Raw genomic sequence first — 11,569 nt, forward strand, 5'->3', positions numbered from 1 at the left:
GGTTTCAACAGAAGGCGACCTCGAGACAGAGTTTGTTTGCATATTTTAAGCTACAAATTTAAAACATATTTAGTTGGATTAGTTGGTTAAATACAACATTCACATTAAAATGTTGACTGAAAGGTATAATACCGATTTTTCGCTAAACTAATTTTCGAGTACGAATGAAATTGAGTAGTGTTAAATATGTTTGTGCAAGTAAAATTACAGGTGGTCGAACATCAAAAATCAAAATAAAGCTATTTACATATGTATGTATGTACCAGGGATGTTAATTTTTTCGCTCTATACGATCCTGGAATTTTCGGGATGTCTCGTTATGACAATTTTTAATTTTTCTCTCTAACGTCAGGATTTATTTGAAAGGACTTTGTAATTTCAAAGATATGATGAATTCCAAAAATTATTTAAAAAATTCAATGCAATGTAGAATAGAAATATGGGTAACAGATGAAAGAGGAAATTTCTATAGATTTAAAAAAAAACTAATTTTTTTGGATTCACAAGAACGAATGTGTATTTTTTTAAGCTGATAAATTTAGAAGGACGAAATTCGAGGATGTTGTCGAGTTTACATAAGTCCTTAACGTATAATTTTTTCAAAAGTAAAATATTGCGAAATTTCATGGATAAATTTTTAAAAGCACATTTTCAATACTTACTAGTCCTTAAATATGTACCAAAAAATTGAATCTGATTAAGTTCTGCACAATTTTCTCTTTTCAATTTAATACCCATACTTCTTCTTTCAGCTCATTTCACTGAATTTTTTAAATCATTTTTCAATTACTGACGTCAGAGTGAAAAACTAAAAACGCACTTTTCTATGTTTGGCCGATGGTTTCGCGAATATATTGATTTTTATATGTAAAATTTACTATCGCACGTTGTTATATGTATAATGAGCTAGTCTTTAAAAAAAAAGTATCAAATATTAAATGAAAAAAGAAATATAGCCAATACTGGTCAAGACAAGGAGTTTCTATTACTGCCATCCGTGCAAACTACAAATCCCGAAAATCCCGGGATTATTTGCTAAGAATCCATACAAGTTGCGCTACAAAAATCTAAACTTTTGAAATGACACAAGAAAAAAAACACCATTTAATATTGGGTTATAGATTCTGGATCTGTATACTGGGTTTCCAGATGAGGTAATTTTCTTAATTTATTTTAATTTTTATGAAAAATAATTTCAAACAGGGCGAAGAAAATGCAGGGCTTGAACCCAGGCCGTGCGGAAGGGTAGCGCGCACTGCTAACTACTACAGCACAGCGGCCGCCGCCTGTGGTCCGCATTTTCTCTAAGTACATAAGTAGTTCAGGGATATGAATTGTTGAAATTAATTTGCTAAACACTTAAAGGCATGGACCAACCGAAGTTTCAGAAAAAATTTAAATTAGAGAAAATCGAGTCTAGTTTTTGTGATCTCTTCGGTGTCCAAACCAAATATGAGAAGTAAGGATGAAAATTCCTTACAAAATATATGGTAGAATTTGCATCTGCCAAGCACAGAGGCAAGATTTTATTTTGAGACCCAATTTCCAAAGAAGAAGTATTCCTCTTGATTTATGACTAAAAGTCATGCCAGAATTCTATTCTAAAATTTAGTATTCAAATGAGTGAGCTAACAATGCAAATTTTTATTAATTACTGTACTCAATTCTTTGTAAGAAACTTGGGGATACTTTTCTTATTTGACTTTTTGAAACACTTAAAAGCATCGTTGATTTTTTTAATTTTTAAAAGTTCGAAGCATTTTTTTAAATTCCAATATGATGGAAACTTTCTAAAAATATTTAACCTTTTATAGACCAAGTCCGGTACGCCATCCGAAAAGTGTTACGAAATGCCACAAATAAGGGAGGCAATTCGAATTAATTAGAGCTATAAACTGCATATTTGTTAGTTAGCAGAAAAAGTATTTAGTCGCATAATGAGCAACTTTATGTGTTTTCCATTTTTCTTATGAATTTTGCGCAAAATATTTACATAAGCATTTCAACTGGAAAGTCATTTATGTAATCAATAAAAACGGTTAGTTTAAATATACATATATATAGTGATTGGAAAAATGATAAAAAACTAGTAGTACGATATTTTTTATCAATAAATACATGCTCTGTTAGTTATTGTAGAAATAAATACTTTCACTTTACTAAATAAAAGCTCAGAAATTCGCAAAATTTAAACTATTCTACCAAAAACTTTATTACAAATATATTAAGTATTTTTGTTGGAAATGAGAAAAAAATATTTACCAAAATTAAGTATGAATACAAATAAATATTTAAGCATAAACCGCTCATTACGGCTGCTGCCAATTATCATTGATTTTTTTACACAGAAAATGTGAAGAGCTTATTGCAACCAAAAAAAACACAAAAACATTTGTGCAACACAGCGAAATAGATAAACGGATTTTATACTCGTAGTTTAAATAAAGTGAAATATTTTATGAAATGTATATATGTGTATATGATAATATATGATGATATAAGGTATGGAATGGGACAATAAGAAGTGTTGTCCACAAATCCAACTATTAACGAAAAAATTGAGTAATTATAGGCAATAAAAGTCATTCAATTTATTACTTAATGGTTATAAAATAGAGCTAACACTTGACACTTACCGACAAATATGTAGCACCGAGCCGCTTTTTACCTATTTTTTTAACACGTTTATATCAACACGCTTTCTTTTCTATCTTTATTTCAGTACAAAGCTGGAAATCGGATTTTAAGCAACTTGTCGATAAACTAGAGATTTCAGACTTTATATGTATATGTTTACATAAATATGTAGCTCAGAACCCGAAAGCAATGCAATATTTAACAAATTGTGTGAACTTTCATCAAGTTTTGTAAAATATTGACACGATTTCAATTTGTGCTTATTACATCTACATGCAAACCGTTAGATGGCGCTGTGTTCAATATCATTTACTGCGCTTAAAATGTGCATTCACAGTATATGCACATGAACAAATCCCACGAGTTGTTACATTTTTCGACAAAAACGTATTGTAGGTCGAAAATGGGGCAACCCTTATCTTGGAAAATGTATTATGTTCAGTTTTGCATAAAGAAAATGATTCCATCGCGAAATTGTATTTAAATGAAAAGCTAAATAAGATATATCTACTAAAAAGTCTAAATTACAACTTGTGCTCATATAGCCGTAGATTTGTATGTAACGTATACGCCTTGCAGCACCACACAAGTGTGCTAACATAACACGCACGCCCTAACATAAAAGTCATATTATTTAAAAGTTATTAAATTTTGGCGTACAATATTTTTCTACAGTATTATGTATTTTGGAACGAATTTCCGTCATCCCTTGTCAAATTTGGTTTGGAGACAAACCGGTTTCGGCATTGTACCATCTTCAGTGTCATTTCGAGAACGAAAAATGACACTGAAGATGGCACAACGCCGAAACCGCTTTGTCTTCAAACCAAATTTGATAAGGGATGACGGAAATTCGTTCCATAATACATCATACACCCACCCTGTCGGAAACAACAACAATCAAAAAGGAAAAATTTCGCAGTATTTTTCACGAATATATGTATATGAACTAGCAGACCCGCTGAACTTCGTCCCGCCCAAAACTATTTTTTTTTTTTATTGAAACATTTTGGTCCATTATTTTCACCAACAATTCACGATCACGATTTATATGTTAATATTATGATTTGGTGGTCGGAGGGTATACTTCCAAGGCAGTCTTAAATAACCCAACGAAAGTGTAATGTCCGCGTAGAAGTTCTTGGAAACCCCAAAAATTTTAATACCCCACTTTTTTAATAAATAACTAAATTTGAACAACGTGACTATTTTTCGCATGTACGTGAGGTTCTTCTCTTCAAAATGAGATATCATTCATTAAATTTGATAAAATATTAAAGGATAAATATTTCGTTTGGTAACAGAAAAATACCTTTTAGAAATATGTTTATAGATATTAATTTCTTAATGTATATAACAATTTCGCCATGCAGTTCGGTGTGCCAATAAAAATTGTCAAATTGAAATTTTTGTTTCGCAAGTCACCGACATCTTATAATCAATAAATTTTTTTTCGTTTGGTGGCACACTAATTTTATTAATTTACATTGGTTCGTTTTGGCAAGAAGACATTTTGAAATATCGTAAACTTTTAAATTTCAAAAATTTGCAAATTAGTTGTGACGGATATTCTGCATGATGTCATATTTTTATTTTGGTGGTACACTCTTAGAATTCTATTCGAAAACTTACCATAGTTATTAAAAAACAATTATGATTTTTTCAAGTGACAATGGAAAATTTTGTAATTTCGATACTTTTTCGCCTAAAAACATTTTAAGGCTGAAATTGTTCAAATACTCATTTTTTCATTGTACTTGTTTTTCCATTGATTTAAATAAATGCAAGCAGAATGCTTTAGCGTTTTTGTGTGCTAAGAGAAGAGAGTGACAAAAAAACAGCTCGTGGGATTTGCTCATATATGCATCAAAGATTACATTTTAAGTGCTCTACTACCACTTCGTAGGACCTTGTTTAGATCTCTGTTTATAGTCTACATCTCTTTAAATGAAACTATTTAATTGTTCTTCATATCTTTTGCGAATTTGTGAAGCAAATACGTAGATAAAGTAGCAAGGAAATTATTTCCGTGCTTGCTAAAGATAACATTCTCATGGCCCGTTACAAAAGCGCGGACAATAATATATATACGTGGGTAAGTGCTAAGAGCTTCATCGCTATCTAATCCTTGAATTTAGTCTCTCAAGATATTCTCAATCTGAGCTGTAAATAAAATAATAAAAATAACAGGTAAATGATCACATAAACGAAACGAAATGATGTAAGCCACTTTAAAAATATATGCCGCAATTAACTATTTTGTATGTATATAAAAGGCTTTTTAATATACATACATACTATACATAAAATTTCAAATGAGTAACATATTTAAGTATAGATGGTCGATTATCTTAACAAATTTCTTTTCTGTTCATATCGAGCCCTAACCGCCGAGAGATGAAAGCGACATTTTTTTAATTTTCTTTTTGACGCATAAATGTTCCCAGAAAAAATGTCGTTTACATCTTTTTGCCGGTTAGGGCTCGATTTCGTAAGGCAATTCTCAGTTCTGGCAACTATCTTGAAAGCTCTTCTTCATCTTTCAAAATACTAATTTCTGTTTGTCTTTTAGCAAAAAGTTTTGAAAACCTAAATGAAATGAAAAACAAGTAAGAAAGTCTAAGTTCGGCCGGAGCCGAGCATTAAATTCCCGTCGCAAGTATTAAATATATGTTTTTCACCTTTCCGAAAACTACCGCTACATGATTACCATATTTTAAACATCTTCGATAGAACGTCCTTTTTGAAAAGTCGAATTTAGTTAAATTGAACATATGTGTGTATATAAGTTATGTGAAATATTAAAATATGAGAGTTAAGGGCAAAATTTTTGAGAAAAAAATTTTTGATTATTGTTATCTTTACGAAAAGTCATATGTAATATGTATATATATAATATGTATTTTTAATATAGACATTTATTTTAAAGGAAGTCATGAAATGTCAAATTAAAGGGATTGGCTTGTAGATGTACAATAGGTTTTAATTTTATAAGTTAGCATTTTTTAGCTGTGATTTGATGCCAAGATAATTTTCGCAATTTTAGAAAATTTCCATAGTTGTATTTATGTATATAAAAACCTGCTCAACTGCGGCTCTAGAGTCGGTTCTAGGATGGACTCACTTACCTACATATTTTTTATTTAAAAAAAATAGCAGCCACGGGGGAGCTACAATTTAGACTAGCCAACGACTGCTACTACAAAAACAAACTTCACGCAAGTATTCTTGGGAAGATGCCAGGATTGGAAATTCGCGGAGTTTCTGACTCCATAACCAAAAAGAGACTTGCTTAGACAGAAAGTTCCAAGTGAGGATCCCAGATCACAACGATGGAAAAAACCGACTCCCTGTACATGATCCCAGATAAATATGTACAATGGCACAAGGACGATTCGGGGTGGGCTGACAGGGCAAGTGCAAGACCCGGTCGTAAACTATCAATTCTCTCACAGAAAGGAAATCAGGCTACTCTCCGGGTATCTAACAGATCACCCAGTCATGATTTCATATGCACCGAATAGGTGTTAGAGGGGAGTCGGAACGCGGGCTCTGTCTTGAGGATGAGAAAACTTTCGAACACATTCTTTGTGACTAGCCAGCATTGACTAGACAAAATACTGATATCTCAAACCTCCAATGGTCAAATAGTAATAAGAAATAAGGAACCCGACTACCAGGTCCCATTTAGGAAAATCTTTAGAGACAGCAAATACATTTTAGGCGATCGTGTCCCTAGCTTCTGTCATATCCGTGCATTTATCTTATCTTATATGTATACTAAGATATTTTTAATGCCAAGTGAGGACTTTATATTCTACGATCAAAAATGACTTTTATCCCAGCTTTATCGAAAGTTCAGATAATCGAGCGGCCACTGTATATGCATATATACCATTTTACTGTTTTTTTCACTGTGTCCAACTGCGGTTTCAAATGATTTGAATGCAACACTATAGCTGTCATATATGTATTATTTACTTACGTATATACTATAAATATGTAGGGGTATTCTCTGTGACTTGCAAAGCCCTTGCACGGTGCACGGTAAAAACCGGTTTTCGTATGGGACAGCTTTGCAATCTGTGCACCATGCAACGGCTTTGTAAGACTTAGAGAATACCGCTTATGTGTTTACACAAGTAATTGCACTCATTGACATTTTCAGCAAGCGTTGAGTTGCGGTTGTACTTGCTTGTTGTTAAAATGCGGTTTTGTGTGTGTGTTCTTTTTTTTGGGGATTTTTATTTGACTCAATTCATTAACCACAAAACTTTATATGTGCCATAATTATTTCAAAGCGAATTCTCTGTCACAGCTGAAAGTAAAAGAAGGATGAAGCCCTTGAGGTGTAATGAACTGAGTTAGGCATTTTTAAATTCACGTGGAAAAGTGTTACGGACAAAATGCAAAAAAATAATATATTAGTTCATTCAATTTTCAACTAAAAATGCGCTGGCTTTTGAAGAGCGCCTTTTTTATAATAAAAAATAAAACAGCAAATAGTGCTATGGGCAAAATGTAGAAAGTGTAGAAAAAATTTCTAGTTTCAGTGTTGTCATATTCAACTCAGTGCGTACTCAAGCTCACACACTTCTGTATTTGTATAGTATATACATAGGTAAGTATGCATGTTTGTCGTTTCTGCGACTATCCACAGTGAATTGTGTAGCTTGAATTTTACATGTTTTTGGTGTTCATTGGAAGGACATTGAAATGGCCAGGACAAAGAGATGAATCGTACAAGAAACAAAATTGTTTACGATGTAATAAAAAAAAAATTAGAAAATAAATAAATTTGTATATACTGGTGGCTGAAATAATAGACTCACCTTATCTTAATTTGTTTATGCTCATTTAATGTTAAATTTTTTTTTTTTTTATAAAAGTCTAGCTGGTTATACGAAAAACACCATTGGGGAATTCACAATGGTGTCATAAGGTCGTATTGTTGTATGTCGTAAAATTTAAAAGCTAAAATAAATTTTTAGATTACTCAAAACCACAACCACTTATTTTTTAACACTGCGAAAATTCATAATATGACGAATTGCGAACCCTCTTAATATATATTTTTAGGCGTTTAAAGTTAACGACATACAACAATACGACACTTACGACTCCATTGTGAATACCCCACATATAAATCCATATTTAATACTTTGTACAAAAAGTATAAAAATTCAACAAATTTTCACCAAATTTTCAAACTTCGTGTTCACTGCACTTTAAAGATAGTTTTGTGTTGCAACTCCCTGCCAAAATTCGTATGGCTTCATTCATTAAAAATAATATAGATTTGAAGAGCTTTATGAAGTGAGATTTACAAAAAAAAAGTTCTTTTTTATTAAAAGGGTGTTAGTTAATATATTTACGAAAGAATTTAATCCGGGAAATTTAATTTATAATCTTTTAACTCGATTCTAAGTATCGTGCACTTTCCTCAAAGTTGTATTAATTTAGTATTTACCTTAGATAATCACTCTAACAGAATAAAATTTTTCAAATAGGTGGCAACTCGATATAAAATTATTTTCGGCAGTAAACTTGCTTAAACCTCTTTAGTTTCAAACCAGTATTGTTATATTTAATTTATTTGATCAATTTAGTAATTGAATAAAATTTTTCAAACAGCTAACAACCCTCCTCAAAAATATTTTTTGCAGAAAAATTTCCTAAATCTCTTTAGTTTGATACCTATATTGCAATATTTAATTTATCTTGTCAATTAAATCAAATTGATATTTTCAAACAGCTGGCAACCTTCTGCAAAAATATTTTCTACTGTAAGCCTTCTCAAACCTCTGTCCTTTTACAACCATATTGCCGTATTTACTTTATCCTATCAATTTAGTTAAACTAAAATTTTCAAACAGGTGGCAACTCTGTAATTATTTTTTGCCTACATTTTAAGTTAGACCTTTAGAAATGCACCTGTGAAAACTGTATTCAATTCCATGCAATAGTTTTCGATTGATGCGCTTCCCAACATACAGACAGACAGACAGATGGACAGACAGACGGACGGACAGATGCACTGGCAGACAGACAAAAATTCTAAGAATTGTTGGTTTGCCTCTGCTGCTCTAGTAAACACCTCCCATATTAAGTTTTCTTTAATATATATAATGTACGGACATCGGCCTGTTACAATTTTATTAAATGTATAAATTTTTAGAAAATGATTTGTTATGCAGTTTTATAGCTTAATTTTCGGAAGTTTTCTCTTCCATATAAAAAAAAAATAAAACATACTTTGTATCAACAAAAAAAATTAACGGTATTTTAAAGACACTTGAAGTTTGCGCTTTATTATACTAAAATTGAATGGACTACAAAACTGCATACTTTGTCAAAATGCTAAATAAAAAGTTTGATATTTTGGTGAAAATTTTTCGAGATTTTATAATTTTTGTACAAAGTTTGAAATGTGGCTCTATATGGAGTTTTTGTATAATTAGCTAGACTTTTATAAAGAAAATATTAAAAACTAAATATACCAACGAAATGTAGCCAAAACTAGTCCATATAAGGCGAGTCTATTATTTCTGCCAGCAGTGTATGTATGTACCCGAAGGTGTTTGTAAACGTAAACAAGTGGGGGTTATGAAAGATAGAAAAATATGAAATAACACTTGAATGCAATCAAAGAGAGCAGAAGCATCAACAGCAGCAGATGCAAAAGAGCTCAGGGGTTGGAGCAATAAGTGTGGGAGGGGTGCAAACCACATGTATGCGTAAAACCTGCTTGAGGCGGTAGGTGCCGCATATGTACGTAAATATGCAACGTTTTATTAGTCGTTTATTTGTTTTTCTTTTTTTTTTTAATATTATTTTTGTTTTATTTATGTCATTGTTGGTTGCTGTGCAAATGACACTGACATCAAAATCTCGAAATATTCAACATGCAACTTGAAAAGTTTGTAGGTATGTATGTATGTACGGCTCTACTACAACTCAAACTATACACCGCCTCCCAATCCATCATACGCAGCAAAAAAAAAAAATTGCATGCAAGTGCGAATGCCTGAGGTACATAGCAGCCAGCGGCAGGGCAGCTGCATACAAGTGTGCTACACTGGTCAGGGCCGATATACTCGTACTGAGGCTGCTTCTCGTACAGCTGCTGCTCTACTGGCACTACAACGCTCAAGTGTCTATGCATTAATGGCAAGTTGCGTTATCTGGACCACAATAAATATTTGAAAAAAAAGCAAAATTGAAATAAAAATAGAATGCCATTTAAAAATATGTAAAATACGCGGGCGAATGCAGTTTCCTTTGCAATATTTATCAGACAACGGCGCACTGGCCGCGAGCATCCATGAATTGGACACTGAAGTGCGCCTAAATGTATGCTGAGGCGAACAAAAAAAAAAGAATAATGAAATTGCAAGTGATGAATGCACACTTAGGCACAAAGGGTCCGTCGTGTTGCTATTTTGGCTCAACGCCCATCGTTGTCCTGGATATAAGGGCATTAAGTTTTTCTTATAAAGCAATGACAATGATAAATTTTAATCGAGTTTAGGTCTGAAAGACGGTCTATAGTGGCGTTGGTGAAAATAACATCATTTAATATTGCCAGTTCCGCGCAAAGCTCGACGCTTTCGTTTTCACCTTCATTGCGAAAGCATCGGTTAAAATCGGTTTTGGAACTATAATTATCCTTGTAGTGAGATTGAGTGCCAGCTCGTTTAGAATATGCTGCAGAAATCAATTATTATTAGTTTTTTTTTTGGAAAATGTAAGCCTAACTAACTGTAATGATTTGGTAACTTTTTAATGTTGTATTTTTTGATGCTGATTCCAATTTTTCTAGCAGGTCTGTCTTTTAAGAAAAACCTGTTGAAATGTGAAAAAATTGCAAATTTTACAATAAAAAAAGAATGTTAATGAAAATCCAATTCGTCTGATGTATTTCACCTTATGTGGATGAGTTGAGTATAAATTTTAGTATTTAAAACCACCAAGGTTAGGGTTTTGTTTATTTGTTACAGTCTACACAGCTATTATTTATTACAGACTAATTAATGAAAAATAGAAAATAACTGTGTTTAAAGTTATGCACACTTGAATCGAAATCGAGAATTCCACTATACCTACATATTACATAATCGTTTCGATCTCGCAATTGGCTCATTTAGCACATAAGTAGTTTTACAAAATGAATCAACAAACAATTTATTGTGTCTCAAATCTCGCGGAGGAATATATAAAAACTATACAAACTAGCTAACTCTGTACATTTAATATAAAAATTAATGGTAATAAATGCAAAGATAGGATATAAACAGATTCGTCTGTCACGCAAAGTTTGGTCGGTCATTAAGTCGTGTTCTGTGGAACTACGATAGCTCATTGCATTTGCATTGAAATTCTTATTGTTGTTGCTTAGAGCAGATATACTCAATCAGTCTCAATAAAGGTGTCTGACAAAAAAGGTTCAAGAAGGTTTTATTTTAGAAAATATTTTGAAGAGTGCTGCCATTTTTTTGAAAAGTCTAATTTAATTGAATTATAAAAAAAATTATAGGAAATATTAAAATATGGGTGCCATATGAAGACGTAATGTTTATTTTGAACATATATAATACTTTTGAGGTGTTTGAAGATGGTTGCTACTTGTTAAAAAATTTTAATTTTGTTTATTTACCGAGCGAATTGAAGTGGGTTTGAAAAGTCAAATTATACTCAATTTATTACCTAATTGAAATATGAAAGCTTTAGTTCGAACATTTAGAACGTTTTATGTGTTTCAAATGGGTGGGTTGAGTTAAATATTAAAATATGGGTATCAATCGAAAAATCGGAGGATTGCCACCTGCTAAATAAATCCAATTTGATAGCTAAGAATTAAAAAAATGGTTTTTGGATGCTTTGCTCGTTGCTTTGCTGGTCACTCCACCATGTGCTTACTCTTACGCGGAAA

At 32.0% G+C, this 11,569-nt stretch overlaps 1 protein-coding gene across 1 annotated transcript in view; it reads right to left on the reverse strand.

Moving 5' to 3' along the window:
* LOC118743743 overlaps window positions 1-11,569 on the reverse strand; it is a 202,398-nt gene that overhangs the window by 187,339 nt on the left and 3,490 nt on the right. The window lies entirely within an intron of this gene.

This window comes from Rhagoletis pomonella, unplaced genomic scaffold (genome assembly GCF_013731165.1).
Source record: "Rhagoletis pomonella isolate Grant_MI unplaced genomic scaffold, Rhpom_1.0 Rhpom_scaffold_00007, whole genome shotgun sequence".
Lineage (NCBI taxonomy): Eukaryota > Metazoa > Arthropoda > Insecta > Diptera > Tephritidae > Rhagoletis > Rhagoletis pomonella.